This window comes from Schistocerca gregaria, chromosome 4 (assembly GCF_023897955.1).
Source record: "Schistocerca gregaria isolate iqSchGreg1 chromosome 4, iqSchGreg1.2, whole genome shotgun sequence".
Lineage (NCBI taxonomy): Eukaryota > Metazoa > Arthropoda > Insecta > Orthoptera > Acrididae > Schistocerca > Schistocerca gregaria.
In genome coordinates this window covers 26,120,870-26,139,843 of record NC_064923.1, presented here as the reverse complement: position 1 = coordinate 26,139,843, position 18,974 = coordinate 26,120,870, and the positions used below count along the sequence as shown (strand labels likewise).

Sequence of the window (18,974 nt, the reverse complement as noted above, 5' to 3'; positions counted from 1 at the left end):
CACTGAGGAGTTGTGTTTTCGTTCTACACAGACGCTGCCCCTTGCTCTTTCCCACCCATTTGATACATTCAACCTGCTACGAGACCTACCAAATATAGACTGGGAAACTAAACCACACACTTTGTGTATTCGGAAATGTAAGGCAGGGCGTCCCTCGCCGCATTTGCTACGATGTCCATTTGCTACTTCTGCAGAAGTGGCGGCGGCGGCGACGACGACGACGACGACGACGACGACGACGACGACGACAACCGCGGAAGGCTCTGAGATATGTGAGAAATACATCTATAAAATATATTTCAGACTGTCCCATCCCACCTTATGCTGTACCGCTTTGGCAAATGCTTTATCTGCGCCATTCGCCTTAATCACATCTGAGAGTAATTCTTAATAAAACGCCTCTCGCTAATTGTTAGTCATCCCAGATACTGTTTGCTATAAGGCCACGACGCGCAACTGATATCCAAAATTCGTCTGCCTCCTGTGAGGATCGAACTCACGACCCCTGGTTTACTAGACCAGTGCTCTGCCACTGAGCTAAAGAGGCGCGGCCTAGCGGTACTTTTGCGTACTTCATCCTTACGGTCGTCTGGATCATCAGACTTCAGCTGACAACACTTCATATTACCGTCTAATATTTGCAGCTATGGCGACCCATTACTGCTTGCCTACACATCTGACACGTAAAGGAAGTGCTCTCCAAATAACACCACTTGCATTTCAGAACATGTCTTTCACACATGTCTACAAAATCACCTTCACCTTCAAATACAGTTTCGTAGCGACTGACGGAGACGTAGGCAAAGTTTAAAGTTGCTATTTCCATTACATCACGTTAATCAGAAAAACGGTAAGTTACATCTGCAGAGGAACAAAATTCCGTTCCTCCCCACGTGGGGCTCAAACCCACGACCCTGCGATTAAGAGCCTTATGTTCTACCGACTGAGCTAGCCGCGCTGCCTCGGTGAGTAAATGCCGGATAGCACGTCACATAGTACTCGTTTGGGTTGATTGGTCCCATACAGAACCTCCCCATGTTGCCTAATGTTTTCCTAACGTCACACTCGTCACGTAGTTCACTTTTATTTCATAATCATTTCTGAGAGGTAACAGAATTGCATGACAACCTGCAGAGCTAGTTTCGTCAAAATTAACACACATACTTGATGTGACTCATAAGCCGAACGAGTTACTTTCCGACGTTATTTTAGATGTGCAAGTGCCAGTCAAAAACACGCGGCGACGGCAATATGCAAACCAATTCGCTAGTTAACACCGGTCTTGTTGTGCGTGTTTCAAGCTCAAGAGCATCTCCAAGCAGAAAATGGTCAACAGCAACGTTCACACGGTTTCGTACTGCTCAAGTGCTGCACTAAAACGGTATGTTTCTTTTTCATATCTGGAAAAACACGACCGAGAGAGGAATCAAACACGCAATCTTCGGATACGAAGTCCGACGCCTTATCCATTAGGCCACACGGTCACTGACAAACAAGTGCAACTCATATACGACTCATCTCAAAACGCTCACACCACTGAGGAGTTGTGTTTTCGTTCTACACAGACGCTGCCCCTTGCTCTTTCCCACCCATTTGATACATTCAACCTGCTACGAGACCTACCAAATATAGACTGGGAAACTAAACCACACACTTTGTGCATTCGGAAATGTAAGGCAGGGCGTCCCTCGCCGCATTTGCTACGATGTCCATTTGCTACTTCTGCAGAAGTGGCGGCGGCTGCGGCGACGACGACGACGACGACGACGACGACGACGACGACGACAACCGCGGAAGGCTCTGAGATATGTGAGAAATACATCTATAAAATATATTTCAGACTGTCCCATCCCACCTTATGCTGTACCGCTTTGGCAAATGCTTTATCTGCGCCATTCGCCTTAATCACATCTGAGAGTAATTCTTAATAAAACGCCTATCGCTAATTGTTAGTCATCCCAGATACTGTTTGCTATAAGGCCACGACGCGCAACTGATATCCAAAATTCGTCTGCCTCCTGTGAGGATCGAACTCACGACCCCTGGTTTACTAGACCAGTGCTCTGCCACTGAGCTAAAGAGGCGCGGCCTAGCGGTACTTTTGCGTACTTCATCCTTACGGTCGTCTGGATCATCAGACTTCAGCTGACAACACTTCATATTACCGTCTAATATTTGCAGCTATGGCGACCCATTACTGCTTGCCTACACATCTGACACGTAAAGGAAGTGCTCTCCAAATAACACCACTTGCATTTCAGAACATGTCTTTCACACATGTCTACAAAATCACCTTCACCTTCAAATACAGTTTCGTAGCGACTGACGGAGACGTAGGCAAAGTTTAAAGTTGCTATTTCCATTACATCACGTTAATCAGAAAAACGGTAAGTTACATCTGCAGAGGAACAAAATTCCGTTCCTCCCCACGTGGGGCTCGAACACACGACCCTGCGATTAAGAGCCTTATGTTCTACCGACTGAGCTAGCCGCACTGCCTCGGTGAGTATATGCCGGTTAGCACGTCACACAGTACTCGTTTGGGTTGATTGGTCCCATACAGAACCTCCCCATGTTGCCTAATGTTTTCCTAACGTCACACTCGTCACGTAGTTCACTTTTATTTCATAATCATTTCTGAGAGGTAACAGAATTGCATGACAACCTGCAGAGCTAGTTTCGTCAAAATTAACACACATACTTGATGTGACTCATAAGCCGAACGAGTTACTTTCCGACGTTATTTTAGATGTGCAAGTGCCAGTCAAAAACACGCGGCGACGGCAATATGCAAACCAATTCGCTAGTTAACACCGGTCTTGTTGTGCGTGTTTTAAGCTGAAGAGCATCTCCAAGCAGAAAATGGTCAACAGCAACGTTCACACGGTTTCGTACTGCTCAAGTGCTGCACTAAAACGGTATGTTTCTTTTTCATATCTGGAAAAACACGACCGAGAGAGGAATCAAACACGCAATCTTCGGATACGAAGTCCGACGCCTTATCCATTAGGCCACACGGTCACTGACAAACAAGTGGAACTTATATACGACTCATCTCAAAACGCTCACACCACTGAGGAGTTCTGTTTTCGTTCTACACAGACGCTGCCCCTTGCTCTTTCCCACCCATTTGATACATTCAACCTGCTACGAGACCTACCAAATATAGACTGGGAAACTAAACCACACACTTTGTGCATTCGGAAATGTAAGGCAGGGCGTCCCTCGCCGCATTTGCTACGATGTCCATTTGCTACTTCTGCAGAAGTGGCGGCGGCGACGACGACGACGACGACGACGACGACGACAACCGCGGAAGGCTCTGAGATATGTGAGAAATACATCTATAAAATATATTTCAGACTGTCCCATCCCACCTTATGCTGTACCGCTTTGGCAAATGCTTTATCTGCGCCATTCGCCTTAATCACATCTGAGAGTAATTCTTAATAAAACGCCTCTCGCTAATTGTTAGTCATCCCAGATACTGTTTGCTATAAGGCCACGACGCGCAACTGATATCCAAAATTTGTCTGCCTCCTGTGAGGATCGAACTCACGACCCCTGGTTTACTAGACCAGTGCTCTGCCACTGAGCTAAAGAGGCGCGGCCTAGCGGTACTTTTGCGTACTTCATCCTTACGGTCGTCTGGATCATCAGACTTCAGCTGACAACACTTCATATTACCGTCTAATATTTGCACCTATGGCGACCCATTACTGCTTGGCTACACATCTGACACGTAAAGGAAGTGCTCTCCAAATAACACCACTTGCATTTCAGAACATGTCTTTCACTCATGTCTACAAAATCACCTTCACCTTCAAATACAGTTTCGTAGCGACTGACGGAGTCGTAGGCAAAGTTTAAAGTTGCTATTTCCATTACATCACGTTAATCAGAAAAACGGTAAGTTACATCTGCAGAGGAACAAAATTCCGTTCCTCCCCACGTGGAGCTCGAACCCACGACCCTGCGATTAAGAGCCTTATGTTCTACCGACTGAGCTAGCCGCGCTGCCTCGGTGAGTATATGCCGGTTAGCACGTCACACAGTACTCGTTTGGGTTGATTGGTCCCATACAGAACCTCCCCATGTTGCCTAATGTTTTCCTAACGTCACACTCGTCACGTAGTTCACTTTTATTTCATAATCATTTCTGAGAGGTAACAGAATTGCATGACAACCTGCAGAGCTAGTTTCGTCAAAATTAACACACATACTTGATGTGACTCATAAGCCGAACGAGTTACTTTCCGACGTTATTTTAGATGTGCAAGTGCCAGTCAAAAACACGCGGCGACGGCAATATGCAAACCAATTCGCTAGTTAACACCGGTCTTGTTGTGCGTGTTTCAAGCTCAAGAGCATCTCCAAGCAGAAAATGGTCAACAGCAACGTTCACACGGTTTCGTACTGCTCAAGTGCTGCACTAAAACGGTATGTTTCTTTTTCAGATCTGGAAAAACACGACCGAGAGAGGAATCAAACACGCAATCTTCGGATACGAAGTCCGACGCCTTATCCATTAGGCCACACGGTCACTGACAAACAAGTGCAACTCATATACGACTCATCTCAAAACGCTCACACCACTGAGGAGTTGTGTTTTCGTTCTACACAGACGCTGCCCCTTGCTCTTTCCCACCCATTTGATACATTCAACCTGCTACGAGACCTACCAAATATAGACTGGGAAACTAAACCACACACTTTGTGCATTCGGAAATGTAAGGCAGGGCGTCCCTCGCCGCATTTGCTACGATGTCCATTTGCTACTTCTGCAGAAGTGGCGGCGGCGGCGACGACGACGACGACGACGACAACCGCGGAAGGCTCTGAGATATGTGAGAAATACATCTATAAAATATATTTCAGACTGTCCCATCCCACCTTATGCTGTACCGCTTTGGCAAATGCTTTATCTGCGCCATTCGCCTTAATCACATCTGAGAGTAATTCTTAATAAAACGCCTCTCGCTAATTGTTAGTCATCCCAGATACTGTTTGCTATAAGGCCACGACGCGCAACTGATATCCAAAATTCGTCTGCCTCCTGTGAGGATCGAACTCACGACCCCTGGTTTACTAGACCAGTGCTCTGCCACTGAGCTAAAGAGGCGCGGCCTAGCGGTACTTTTGCGTACTTCATCCTTACGGTCGTCTGGATCATCAGACTTCAGCTGACAACACTTCATATTACCGTCTAATATTTGCAGCTATGGCGACCCATTACTGCTTGCCTACACATCTGACACGTAAAGGAAGTGCTCTCCAAATAACACCACTTGCATTTCAGAACATGTCTTTCACACATGTCTACAAAATCACCTTCACCTTCAAATACAGTTTCGTAGCGACTGACGGAGACGTAGGCAAAGTTTAAAGTTGCTATTTCCATTACATCACGTTAATCAGAAAAACGGTAAGTTACATCTGCAGAGGAACAAAATTCCGTTCCTCCCCACGTGGGGCTCGAACCCACGACCCTGGGATTAAGAGCCTTATGTTCTACCGACTGAGCTAGCCGCGCTGCCTCGGTGAGTATATGCCGGTTAGCACGTCACACAGTACTCGTTTGGGTTGATTGGTCCCATACAGAACCTCCCCATGTTGCCTAATGTTTTCCTAACGTCACACTCGTCACGTAGTTCACTTTTATTTCATAATCATTTCTGAGAGGTAACAGAATTGCATGACAACCTGCAGAGCTAGTTTCGTCAAAATTAACACACATACTTGATGTGACTCATAAGCCGAACGAGTTACTTTCCGACGTTATTTTAGATGTGCAAGTGCCAGTCAAAAACACGCGGCGACGGCAATATGCAAACCAATTCGCTAGTTAACACCGGTCTTGTTGTGCGTGTTTCAAGCTCAAGAGCATCTCCAAGCAGAAAATGGTCAACAGCAACGTTCACACGGTTTCGTACTGCTCAAGTGCTGCACTAAAACGGTATGTTTCTTTTTCATATCTGGAAAAACACGACCGAGAGAGGAATCAAACACGCAATCTTCGGATACGAAGTCCGACGCCTTATCCATTAGGCCACACGGTCACTGACAAACAAGTGGAACTTATATACGACTCATCTCAAAACGCTCACACCACTGAGGAGTTCTGTTTTCGTTCTACACAGACGCTGCCCCTTGCTCTTTCCCACCCATTTGATACATTCAACCTGCTACGAGACCTACCAAATATAGACTGGGAAACTAAACCACACACTTTGTGCATTCGGAAATGTAAGGCAGGGCGTCCCTCGCCGCATTTGCTACGATGTCCATTTGCTACTTCTGCAGAAGTGGCGGCGGCGGCGACGACGACGACGACGACAACCGCGGAAGGCTCTGAGATATGTGAGAAATACATCTATAAAATATATTTCAGACTGTCCCATCCCACCTTATGCTGTACCGCTTTGGCAAATGCTTTATCTGCGCCATTCGCCTTAATCACATCTGAGAGTAATTCTTAATAAAACGCCTCTCGCTAATTGTTAGTCATCCCAGATACTGTTTGCTATAAGGCCACGACGCGCAACTGATATCCAAAATTCGTCTGCCTCCTGTGAGGATCGAACTCACGACCCCTGGTTTACTAGACCAGTGCTCTGCCACTGAGCTAAAGAGGCGCGGCCTAGCGGTACTTTTGCGTACTTCATCCTTACGGTCGTCTGGATCATCAGACTTCAGCTGACAACACTTCATATTACCGTCTAATATTTGCAGCTATGGCGACCCATTACTGCTTGCCTACACATCTGACACGTAAAGGAAGTGCTCTCCAAATAACACCACTTGCATTTCAGAACATGTCTTTCACACATGTCTACAAAATCACCTTCACCTTCAAATACAGTTTCGTAGCGACTGACGGAGACGTAGGCAAAGTTTAAAGTTGCTATTTCCATTACATCACGTTAATCAGAAAAACGGTAAGTTACATCTGCAGAGGAACAAAATTCCGTTCCTCCCCACGTGGGGCTCGAACCCACGACCCTGCGATTAAGAGCCTTATGTTCTACCGACTGAGCTAGCCGCGCTGCCTCGGTGAGTATATGCCGGTTAGCACGTCACACAGTACTCGTTTGGGTTGATTGGTCCCATACAGAACCTCCCCATGTTGCCTAATGTTTTCCTAACGTCACACTCGTCACGTAGTTCACTTTTATTTCATAATCATTTCTGAGAGGTAACAGAATTGCATGACAACCTGCAGAGCTAGTTTCGTCAAAATTAACACACATACTTGATGTGACTCATAAGCCGAACGAGTTACTTTCCGACGTTATTTTAGATGTGCAAGTGCCAGTCAAAAACACGCGGCGACGGCAATATGCAAACCAATTCGCTAGTTAACACCGGTCTTGTTGTGCGTGTTTTAAGCTGAAGAGCATCTCCAAGCAGAAAATGGTCAACAGCAACGTTCACACGGTTTCGTACTGCTCAAGTGCTGCACTAAAACGGTATGTTTCTTTTCATATCTGGAAAAACACGACCGAGAGAGGAATCAAACACGCAATCTTCGGATACGAAGTCCGACGCCTTAACCATCAGGCCACACGGTCACTGACAAACAAGTGGAACTTATATACGACTCATCTCAAAACGCTCACACCACTGAGGAGTTGTGTTTTCGTTCTACACAGACGCTGCCCCTTGCTCTTTCCCACCCATTTGATACATTCAACCTGCTACGAGACCTACCAAATATAGACTGGGAAACTAAACCACACACTTTGTGCATTCGGAAATGTAAGGCAGGGCGTCCCTCGCCGCATTTGCTACGATGTCCATTTGCTACTTCTGCAGAAGTGGCGGCGGCGGCGACGACGACGACGACGACAACCGCGGAAGGCTCTGAGATATGTGAGAAATACATCTATAAAATATATTTCAGACTGTCCCATCCCACCTTATGCTGTACCGCTTTGGCAAATGCTTTATCTGCGCCATTCGCCTTAATCACATCTGAGAGTAATTCTTAATAAAACGCCTCTCGCTAATTGTTAGTCATCCCAGATACTGTTTGCTATAAGGCCACGACGCGCAACTGATATCCAAAATTCGTCTGCCTCCTGTGAGGATCGAACTCACGACCCCTGGTTTACTAGACCAGTGCTCTGCCACTGAGCTAAAGAGGCGCGGCCTAGCGGTACTTTTGCGTACTTCATCCTTACGGTCGTCTGGATCATCAGACTTCAGCTGACAACACTTCATATTACCGTCTAATATTTGCAGCTATGGCGACCCATTACTGCTTGCCTACACATCTGACACGTAAAGGAAGTGCTCTCCAAATAACACCACTTGCATTTCAGAACATGTCTTTCACACATGTCTACAAAATCACCTTCACCTTCAAATACAGTTTCGTAGCGACTGACGGAGACGTAGGCAAAGTTTAAAGTTGCTATTTCCATTACATCACGTTAATCAGAAAAACGGTAAGTTACATCTGCAGAGGAACAAAATTCCGTTCCTCCCCACGTGGGGCTCGAACCCACGTCCCTGCGATTAAGAGCCTTATGTTCTACCGACTGAGCTAGCCGCGCTGCCTCGGTGAGTATATGCCGGTTAGCACGTCACACAGTACTCGTTTGGGTTGATTGGTCCCATACAGAACCTCCCCATGTTGCCTAATGTTTTCCTAACGTCACACTCGTCACGTAGTTCACTTTTATTTCATAATCATTTCTGAGAGGTAACAGAATTGCATGACAACCTGCAGAGCTAGTTTCGTCAAAATTAGCACACATACTTGATGTGACTCATAAGCCGAACGAGTTACTTTCCGACGTTATTTTAGATGTGCAAGTGCCAGTCAAAAACACGCGGCGACGGCAATATGCAAACCAATTCGCTAGTTAACACCGGTCTTGTTGTGCGTGTTTCAAGCTCAAGAGCATCTCCAAGCAGAAAATGGTCAACAGCAACGTTCACTCGGTTTCGTACTGCTCAAGTGCTGCACTAAAACGGTATGTTTCTTTTTCATATCTGGAAAAACACGACCGAGAGAGGAATCAAACACGCAATCTTCGGATACGAAGTCCGACGCCTTATCCATTAGGCCACACGGTCACTGACAAACAAGTGGAACTTATATACGACTCATCTCAAAACGCTCACACCACTGAGGAGTTGTGTTTTCGTTCTACACAGACGCTGCCCCTTGCTCTTTCCCACCCATTTGATACATTCAACCTGCTACGAGACCTACCAAATATAGACTGGGAAACTAAACCACACACTTTGTGCATTCGGAAATGTAAGGCAGGGCGTCCCTCGCCGCATTTGCTACGATGTCCATTTGCTACTTCTGCAGAAGTGGCGGCGGCGGCGACGACGACGACGACGACGACAACCGCGGAAGGCTCTGAGATATGTGAGAAATACATCTATAAAATATATTTCAGACTGTCCCATCCCACCTTATGCTGTACCGCTTTGGCAAATGCTTTATCTGCGCCATTCGCCTTAATCACATCTGAGAGTAATTCATAATAAAACGCCTCTCGCTAATTGTTAGTCATCCCAGATACTGTTTGCTATAAGGCCACGACGCGCAACTGATATCCAAAATTCGTCTGCCTCCTGTGAGGATCGAACTCACGACCCCTGGTTTACTAGACCAGTGCTCTGCCACTGAGCTAAAGAGGCGCGGCCTAGCGGTACTTTTGCGTACTTCATCCTTACGGTCGTCTGGATCATCAGACTTCAGCTGACAACACTTCATATTACCGTCTAATATTTGCAGCTATGGCGACCCATTACTGCTTGCCTACACATCTGACACGTAAAGGAAGTGCTCTCCAAATAACACCACTTGCATTTCAGAACATGTCTTTCACACATGTCTACAAAATCACCTTCACCTTCAAATACAGTTTCGTAGCGACTGACGGAGACGTAGGCAAAGTTTAAAGTTGCTATTTCCATTACATCACGTTAATCAGAAAAACGGTAAGTTACATCTGCAGAGGAACAAAATTCCGTTCCTCCCCACGTGGGGCTCGAACCCACGACCCTGGGATTAAGAGCCTTATGTTCTACCGACTGAGCTAGCCGCGCTGCCTCGGTGAGTATATGCCGGTTAGCACGTCACACAGTACTCGTTTGGGTTGATTGGTCCCATACAGAACCTCCCCATGTTGCCTAATGTTTTCCTAACGTCACACTCGTCACGTAGTTCACTTTTATTTCATAATCATTTCTGAGAGGTAACAGAATTGCATGACAACCTGCAGAGCTAGTTTCGTCAAAATTAACACACATACTTGATGTGACTCATAAGCCGAACGAGTTACTTTCCGACGTTATTTTAGATGTGCAAGTGCCAGTCAAAAACACGCGGCGACGGCAATATGCAAACCAATTCGCTAGTTAACACCGGTCTTGTTGTGCGTGTTTCAAGCTCAAGAGCATCTCCAAGCAGAAAATGGTCAACAGCAACGTTCACACGGTTTCGTACTGCTCAAGTGCTGCACTAAAACGGTATGTTTCTTTTTCATATCTGGAAAAACACGACCGAGAGAGGAATCAAACACGCAATCTTCGGATACGAAGTCCGACGCCTTATCCATTAGGCCACACGGTCACTGACAAACAAGTGCAACTCATATACGACTCATCTCAAAACGCTCACACCACTGAGGAGTTGTGTTTTCGTTCTACACAGACGCTGCCCCTTGCTCTTTCCCACCCATTTGATACATTCAACCTGCTACGAGACCTACCAAATATAGACTGGGAAACTAAACCACACACTTTGTGCATTCGGAAATGTAAGGCAGGGCGTCCCTCGCCGCATTTGCTACGATGTCCATTTGCTACTTCTGCAGAAGTGGCGGCGGCGACGACGACGACGACGACGACGACAACCGCGGAAGGCTCTGAGATATGTGAGAAATACATCTATAAAATATATTTCAGACTGTCCCATCCCACCTTATGCTGTACCGCTTTGGCAAATGCTTTATCTGCGCCATTCGCCTTAATCACATCTGAGAGTAATTCTTAATAAAACGCCTCTCGCTAATTGTTAGTCATCCCAGATACTGTTTGCTATAAGGCCACGACGCGCAACTGATATCCAAAATTCGTCTGCCTCCTGTGAGGATCGAACTCACGACCCCTGGTTTACTAGACCAGTGCTCTGCCACTGAGCTAAAGAGGTGCGGCCTAGCGGTACTTTTGCGTACTTCATCCTTACGGTCGTCTGGATCATCAGACTTCAGCTGACAACACTTCATATTACCGTCTAATATTTGCAGCTATGGCGACCCATTACTGCTTGCCTACACATCTGACACGTAAAGGAAGTGCTCTCCAAATAACACCACTTGCATTTCAGAACATGTCTTTCACACATGTCTACAAAATCACCTTCACCTTCAAATACAGTTTCGTAGCGACTGACGGAGACGTAGGCAAAGTTTAAAGTTGCTATTTCCATTACATCACGTTAATCAGAAAAACGGTAAGTTACATCTGCAGAGGAACAAAATTCCGTTCCTCCCCACGTGGGGCTCGAACCCACGACCCTGCGATTAAGAGCCTTATGTTCTACCGACTGAGCTAGCCGCGCTGCCTCGGTGAGTATATGCCGGTTAGCACGTCACACAGTACTCGTTTGGGTTGATTGGTCCCATACAGAACCTCCCCATGTTGCCTAATGTTTTCCTAACGTCACACTCGTCACGTAGTTCACTTTTATTTCATAATCATTTCTGAGAGGTAACAGAATTGCATGACAACCTGCAGAGCTAGTTTCGTCAAAATTAGCACACATACTTGATGTGACTCATAAGCCGAACGAGTTACTTTCCGACGTTATTTTAGATGTGCAAGTGCCAGTCAAAAACACGCGGCGACGGCAATATGCAAACCAATTCGCTAGTTAACACCGGTCTTGTTGTGCGTGTTTCAAGCTCAAGAGCATCTCCAAGCAGAAAATGGTCAACAGCAACGTTCACTCGGTTTCGTACTGCTCAAGTGCTGCACTAAAACGGTATGTTTCTTTTTCATATCTGGAAAAACACGACCGAGAGAGGAATCAAACACGCAATCTTCGGATACGAAGTCCGACGCCTTATCCATTAGGCCACACGGTCACTGACAAACAAGTGGAACTTATATACGACTCATCTCAAAACGCTCACACCACTGAGGAGTTGTGTTTTCGTTCTACACAGACGCTGCCCCTTGCTCTTTCCCACCCATTTGATACATTCAACCTGCTACGAGACCTACCAAATATAGACTGGGAAACTAAACCACACACTTTGTGCATTCGGAAATGTAAGGCAGGGCGTCCCTCGCCGCATTTGCTACGATGTCCATTTGCTACTTCTGCAGAAGTGGCGGCGGCGGCGACGACGACGACGACGACGACAACCGCGGAAGGCTCTGAGATATGTGAGAAATACATCTATAAAATATATTTCAGACTGTCCCATCCCACCTTATGCTGTACCGCTTTGGCAAATGCTTTATCTGCGCCATTCGCCTTAATCACATCTGAGAGTAATTCATAATAAAACGCCTCTCGCTAATTGTTAGTCATCCCAGATACTGTTTGCTATAAGGCCACGACGCGCAACTGATATCCAAAATTCGTCTGCCTCCTGTGAGGATCGAACTCACGACCCCTGGTTTACTAGACCAGTGCTCTGCCACTGAGCTAAAGAGGCGCGGCCTAGCGGTACTTTTGCGTACTTCATCCTTACGGTCGTCTGGATCATCAGACTTCAGCTGACAACACTTCATATTACCGTCTAATATTTGCAGCTATGGCGACCCATTACTGCTTGCCTACACATCTGACACGTAAAGGAAGTGCTCTCCAAATAACACCACTTGCATTTCAGAACATGTCTTTCACACATGTCTACAAAATCACCTTCACCTTCAAATACAGTTTCGTAGCGACTGACGGAGACGTAGGCAAAGTTTAAAGTTGCTATTTCCATTACATCACGTTAATCAGAAAAACGGTAAGTTACATCTGCAGAGGAACAAAATTCCGTTCCTCCCCACGTGGGGCTCGAACCCACGACCCTGGGATTAAGAGCCTTATGTTCTACCGACTGAGCTAGCCGCGCTGCCTCGGTGAGTATATGCCGGTTAGCACGTCACACAGTACTCGTTTGGGTTGATTGGTCCCATACAGAACCTCCCCATGTTGCCTAATGTTTTCCTAACGTCACACTCGTCACGTAGTTCACTTTTATTTCATAATCATTTCTGAGAGGTAACAGAATTGCATGACAACCTGCAGAGCTAGTTTCGTCAAAATTAACACACATACTTGATGTGACTCATAAGCCGAACGAGTTACTTTCCGACGTTATTTTAGATGTGCAAGTGCCAGTCAAAAACACGCGGCGACGGCAATATGCAAACCAATTCGCTAGTTAACACCGGTCTTGTTGTGCGTGTTTCAAGCTCAAGAGCATCTCCAAGCAGAAAATGGTCAACAGCAACGTTCACACGGTTTCGTACTGCTCAAGTGCTGCACTAAAACGGTATGTTTCTTTTTCATATCTGGAAAAACACGACCGAGAGAGGAATCAAACACGCAATCTTCGGATACGAAGTCCGACGCCTTATCCATTAGGCCACACGGTCACTGACAAACAAGTGCAACTCATATACGACTCATCTCAAAACGCTCACACCACTGAGGAGTTGTGTTTTCGTTCTACACAGACGCTGCCCCTTGCTCTTTCCCACCCATTTGATACATTCAACCTGCTACGAGACCTACCAAATATAGACTGGGAAACTAAACCACACACTTTGTGCATTCGGAAATGTAAGGCAGGGCGTCCCTCGCCGCATTTGCTACGATGTCCATTTGCTACTTCTGCAGAAGTGGCGGCGGCGACGACGACGACGACGACGACGACAACCGCGGAAGGCTCTGAGATATGTGAGAAATACATCTATAAAATATATTTCAGACTGTCCCATCCCACCTTATGCTGTACCGCTTTGGCAAATGCTTTATCTGCGCCATTCGCCTTAATCACATCTGAGAGTAATTCTTAATAAAACGCCTCTCGCTAATTGTTAGTCATCCCAGATACTGTTTGCTATAAGGCCACGACGCGCAACTGATATCCAAAATTCGTCTGCCTCCTGTGAGGATCGAACTCACGACCCCTGGTTTACTAGACCAGTGCTCTGCCACTGAGCTAAAGAGGTGCGGCCTAGCGGTACTTTTGCGTACTTCATCCTTACGGTCGTCTGGATCATCAGACTTCAGCTGACAACACTTCATATTACCGTCTAATATTTGCAGCTATGGCGACCCATTACTGCTTGCCTACACATCTGACACGTAAAGGAAGTGCTCTCCAAATAACACCACTTGCATTTCAGAACATGTCTTTCACACATGTCTACAAAATCACCTTCACCTTCAAATACAGTTTCGTAGCGACTGACGGAGACGTAGGCAAAGTTTAAAGTTGCTATTTCCATTACATCACGTTAATCAGAAAAACGGTAAGTTACATCTGCAGAGGAACAAAATTCCGTTCCTCCCCACGTGGGGCTCGAACCCACGACCCTGCGATTAAGAGCCTTATGTTCTACCGACTGAGCTAGCCGCGCTGCCTCGGTGAGTATATGCCGGTTAGCACGTCACACAGTACTCGTTTGGGTTGATTGGTCCCATACAGAACCTCCCCATGTTGCCTAATGTTTTCCTAACGTCACACTCGTCACGTAGTTCACTTTTATTTCATAATCATTTCTGAGAGGTAACAGAATTGCATGACAACCTGCAGAGCTAGTTTCGTCAAAATTAACACACATACTTGATGTGACTCATAAGCCGAACGAGTTACTTTCCGACGTTATTTTAGATGTGCAAGTGCCAGTCAAAAACACGCGGCGACGGCAATATGCAAACCAATTCGCTAGTTAACACCGGTCTTGTTGTGCGTGTTTTAAGCTGAAGAGCATCTCCAAGCAGAAAATGGTCAACAGCAACGTTCACACGGTTTCGTACTGCTCAAGTGCTGCACTAAAACGGTATGTTTCTTTTTCATATCTGGAAAAACACGACCGAGAGAGGAATCAAACACGCAATCTTCGGATACGAAGTCCGACGCCTTATCCATTAGGCCACACGGTCACTGACAAACAAGTGGAACTTATATACGACTCATCTCAAAACGCTCACACCACTGAGGAGTTGTGTTTTCGTTCTACACAGACGCTGCCCCTTGCTCTTTCCCACCCATTTGATACATTCAACCTGCTACGAGACCTACCAAATATAGACTGGGAAACTAAACCACACACTTTGTGCATTCGGAAATGTAAGGCAGGGCGTCCCTCGCCGCATTTGCTACGATGTCCATTTGCTACTTCTGCAGAAGTGGCGGCGGCGACGACGACGACGACGACGACGACGACGACGACAACGACGACGACAACCGCGGAAGGCTCTGAGATATGTGAGAAATACATCTATAAAATATATTTCAGACTGTCCCATCCCACCTTATGCTGTACCGCTTTGGCAAATGCTTTATCTGCGCCATTCGCCTTAATCACATCTGAGAGTAATTCTTAATAAAACGCCTCTCGCTAATTGTTAGTCATCCCAGATACTGTTTGCTATAAGGCCACGACGCGCAACTGATATCCAAAATTTGTCTGCCTCCTGTGAGGATCGAACTCACGACCCCTGGTTTACTAGACCAGTGCTCTGCCACTGAGCTAAAGAGGCGCGGCCTAGCGGTACTTTTGCGTACTTCATCCTTACGGTCGTCTGGATCATCAGACTTCAGCTGACAACACTTCATATTACCGTCTAATATTTGCACCTATGGCGACCCATTACTGCTTGGCTACACATCTGACACGTAAAGGAAGTGCTCTCCAAATAACACCACTTGCATTTCAGAACATGTCTTTCACACATGTCTACAAAATCACCTTCACCTTCAAATACAGTTTCGTAGCGACTGACGGAGTCGTAGGCAAAGTTTAAAGTTGCTATTTCCATTACATCACGTTAATCAGAAAAACGGTAAGTTACATCTGCAGAGGAACAAAATTCCGCTCCTCTCCACGTGGAGCTCGAACCCACGACCCTGGGATTAAGAGCCTTATGTTCTACCGACTGAGCTAGCCGCGCTGCCTCGGTGAGTATATGCCGGTTAGCACGTCACACAGTACTCGTTTGGGTTGATTGGTCCCATACAGAACCTCCCCATGTTGCCTAATGTTTTCCTAACGTCACACTCGTCACGTAGTTCACTTTTATTTCATAATCATTTCTGAGAGGTAACAGAATTGCATGACAACCTGCAGAGCTAGTTTCGTCAAAATTAACACACATACTTGATGTGACTCATAAGCCGAACGAGTTACTTTCCGACGTTATTTTAGATGTGCAAGTGCCAGTCAAAAACACGCGGCGACGGCAATATGCAAACCAATTCGCTAGTTAACACCGGTCTTGTTGTGCGTGTTTCAAGCTCAAGAGCATCTCCAAGCAGAAAATGGTCAACAGCAACGTTCACACGGTTTCGTACTGCTCAAGTGCTGCACTAAAACGGTATGTTTCTTTTTCAGATCTGGAAAAACGACCGAGAGAGGAATCAAACACGCAATCTTCGGATACGAAGTCCGACGCCTTATCCATTAGGCCACACGGTCACTGACAAACAAGTGCAACTCATATACGACTCATCTCAAAACGCTCACACCACTGAGGAGTTGTGTTTTCGTTCTACACAGACGCTGCCCCTTGCTCTTTCCCACCCATTTGATACATTCAACCTGCTACGAGACCTACCAAATATAGACTGGGAAACTAAACCACACACTTTGTGCATTCGGAAATGTAAGGCAGGGCGTCCCTCGCCGCATTTGCTACGATGTCCATTTGCTACTTCTGCAGAAGTGGCGGCGGCGGCGGCGGCGGCGACGACGACGACGACGACGACAACCGCGGAAGGCTCTGAGATATGTGAGAAATACATCTATAAAATATATTTCAGACTGTCCCATCCCACCTTATGCTGTACCGCTTTGGCAAATGCTTTATCTGCGCCATTCGCCTTAATCACATCTGAGAGTAATTCTTAATAAAACGCCTCTCGCTAATTGTTAGTCATCCCAGATACTGTTTGCTATAAGGCCACGACGCGCAACTGATATCCAAAATTCGTCTGCCTCCTGTGAGGATCGAACTCACGACCCCTGGTTTACTAGACCAGTGCTCTGCCACTGAGCTAAAGAGGCGCGGCCTAGCGGTACTTTTGCGTACTTCATCCTTACGGTCGTCTGGATCATCAGACTTCAGCTGACAACACTTCATATTACCGTCTAATATTTGCAGCTATGGCGACCCATTACTGCTTGCCTACACATCTGACACGTAAAGGAAGTGCTCTCCAAATAACACCACTTGCATTTCAGAACATGTCTTTCACACATGTCTACAAAATCACCTTCACCTTCAAATACAGTTTCGTAGCGACTGACGGAGACGTAGGCAAAGTTTAAAGTTGCTATTTCCATTACATCACGTTAATCAGAAAAACGGTAAGTTACATCTGCAGAGGAACAAAATTCCGTTCCTCCCCACGTGGGGCTCGAACCCACGACCCTGGGACTAAGGGCCTTATGTTCTACCGACTGAGCTAGCCGCGCTGCCTCGGTGAGTATATGCCGGTTAGCACGTCACACAGTACTCGTTTGGGTTGATTGGTCCCATACAGAACCTCCCCATGTTGCCTAATGTTTTCCTAACGTCACACTCGTCACGTAGTTCACTTTTATTTCATAATCATTTCTGAGAGGTAACAGAATTGCATGACAACCTGCAGAGCTAGTTTCGTCAAAATTAACACACATACTTGATGTGACTCATAAGCCGAACGAGTTACTTTCCGACGTTATTTTAGATGTGCAAGTGCCAGTCAAAAACACGCGGCGACGGCAATATGCAAACCAATTCGCTAGTTAACACCGGTCTTGTTGTGCGTGTTTCAAGCTCAAGAGCATCTCCAAGCAGAAAATGGTCAACAGCAACGTTCACACGGTTTCGTACTGCTCAAGTGCTGCACTAAAACGGTATGTTTCTTTTTCATATCTGGAAAAACACGACCGAGAGAGGAATCAAACACGCAATCTTCGGATACGAAGTCCGACGCCTTATCCATTAGGCCACACGGTCACTGACAAACAAGTGGAACTTATATACGACTCATCTCAAAACGCTCACACCACTGAGGAGTTGTGTTTTCGTTCTACACAGACGCTGCCCCTTGCTCTTTCCCACCCATTTGATACATTCAACCTGCTACGAGACCTACCAAATATAGACTGGGAAACTAAACCACACACTTTGTGCATTCGGAAATGTAAGGCAGGGCGTCCCTCCGCATTTGCTACGATGTCCATTTGCTACTTCTGCAGAAGTGGCGGCGGCGACGACGACGACGACGACGACGACGACAACGACGACAACCGCGGAAGGCTCTGAGATATGTGAGAAATACATCTATAAAATATATTTCAGACTGTCCCATCCCACCTTATGCTGTACCGCTTTGGCAAATGCTTTATCTGCGCCATTCGCCTTAATCACATCTGAGAGTAATTCTTAATAAAACGCCTCTCGCTAATTGTTAGTCATCCCAGATACTGTTTGCTATAAGGCCACGACGCGCAACTGATATCCAAAATTCGTCTGCCTCCTGTGAGGATCGAACTCACGACCCCTGGTTTACTAGACCAGTGCTCTGCCACTGAGCTAAAGAGGCGCGGCCTAGCGGTACTTTTGCGTACTTCATCCTTACGGTCGTCTGGATCATCAGACTTCAGCTGACAACACTTCATATTACCGTCTAATATTTGCAGCTATGGCGACCCATTACTGCTTGCCTACACATCTGACACGTAAAGGAAGTGCTCTCCAAATAACACCACTTGCATTTCAG

At 46.3% G+C, this 18,974-nt stretch overlaps 13 non-coding genes across 13 annotated transcripts; all 13 read right to left on the bottom strand.

Annotated features, from left to right (window-relative positions):
• Positions 1–475: 475 nt before the first annotated feature.
• Positions 476–547, bottom strand: Trnat-agu (transfer RNA threonine (anticodon AGU)). Its single transcript has one exon. It is a non-coding gene; the product is annotated as a tRNA-Thr (tRNA).
• Positions 548–2,012: 1,465 nt separating this feature from the next.
• On the bottom strand, positions 2,013–2,084 carry Trnat-agu (transfer RNA threonine (anticodon AGU)). Its single transcript has one exon. It is a non-coding gene; the product is annotated as a tRNA-Thr (tRNA).
• Positions 2,085–3,534: 1,450 nt separating this feature from the next.
• On the bottom strand, positions 3,535–3,606 carry Trnat-agu (transfer RNA threonine (anticodon AGU)). Its single transcript has one exon. It is a non-coding gene; the product is annotated as a tRNA-Thr (tRNA).
• Positions 3,607–5,050: 1,444 nt separating this feature from the next.
• Positions 5,051–5,122, bottom strand: Trnat-agu (transfer RNA threonine (anticodon AGU)). The gene has a single exon. It is a non-coding gene; the product is annotated as a tRNA-Thr (tRNA).
• A 1,441-nt stretch (positions 5,123–6,563) lies between these two features.
• On the bottom strand, positions 6,564–6,635 carry Trnat-agu (transfer RNA threonine (anticodon AGU)). The gene has a single exon. It is a non-coding gene; the product is annotated as a tRNA-Thr (tRNA).
• A 1,440-nt stretch (positions 6,636–8,075) lies between these two features.
• Positions 8,076–8,147, bottom strand: Trnat-agu (transfer RNA threonine (anticodon AGU)). Its single transcript has one exon. It is a non-coding gene; the product is annotated as a tRNA-Thr (tRNA).
• A 1,444-nt stretch (positions 8,148–9,591) lies between these two features.
• On the bottom strand, positions 9,592–9,663 carry Trnat-agu (transfer RNA threonine (anticodon AGU)). The gene has a single exon. It is a non-coding gene; the product is annotated as a tRNA-Thr (tRNA).
• Positions 9,664–11,107: 1,444 nt separating this feature from the next.
• On the bottom strand, positions 11,108–11,179 carry Trnat-agu (transfer RNA threonine (anticodon AGU)). Its single transcript has one exon. It is a non-coding gene; the product is annotated as a tRNA-Thr (tRNA).
• Positions 11,180–12,623: 1,444 nt separating this feature from the next.
• Trnat-agu (transfer RNA threonine (anticodon AGU)) lies at positions 12,624–12,695 on the bottom strand. Its single transcript has one exon. It is a non-coding gene; the product is annotated as a tRNA-Thr (tRNA).
• A 1,444-nt stretch (positions 12,696–14,139) lies between these two features.
• On the bottom strand, positions 14,140–14,211 carry Trnat-agu (transfer RNA threonine (anticodon AGU)). The gene has a single exon. It is a non-coding gene; the product is annotated as a tRNA-Thr (tRNA).
• Positions 14,212–15,676: 1,465 nt separating this feature from the next.
• On the bottom strand, positions 15,677–15,748 carry Trnat-agu (transfer RNA threonine (anticodon AGU)). Its single transcript has one exon. It is a non-coding gene; the product is annotated as a tRNA-Thr (tRNA).
• Positions 15,749–17,199: 1,451 nt separating this feature from the next.
• Positions 17,200–17,271, bottom strand: Trnat-agu (transfer RNA threonine (anticodon AGU)). Its single transcript has one exon. It is a non-coding gene; the product is annotated as a tRNA-Thr (tRNA).
• A 1,454-nt stretch (positions 17,272–18,725) lies between these two features.
• Positions 18,726–18,797, bottom strand: Trnat-agu (transfer RNA threonine (anticodon AGU)). The gene has a single exon. It is a non-coding gene; the product is annotated as a tRNA-Thr (tRNA).
• Between the last annotated feature and the right edge of the window lie 177 nt (positions 18,798–18,974).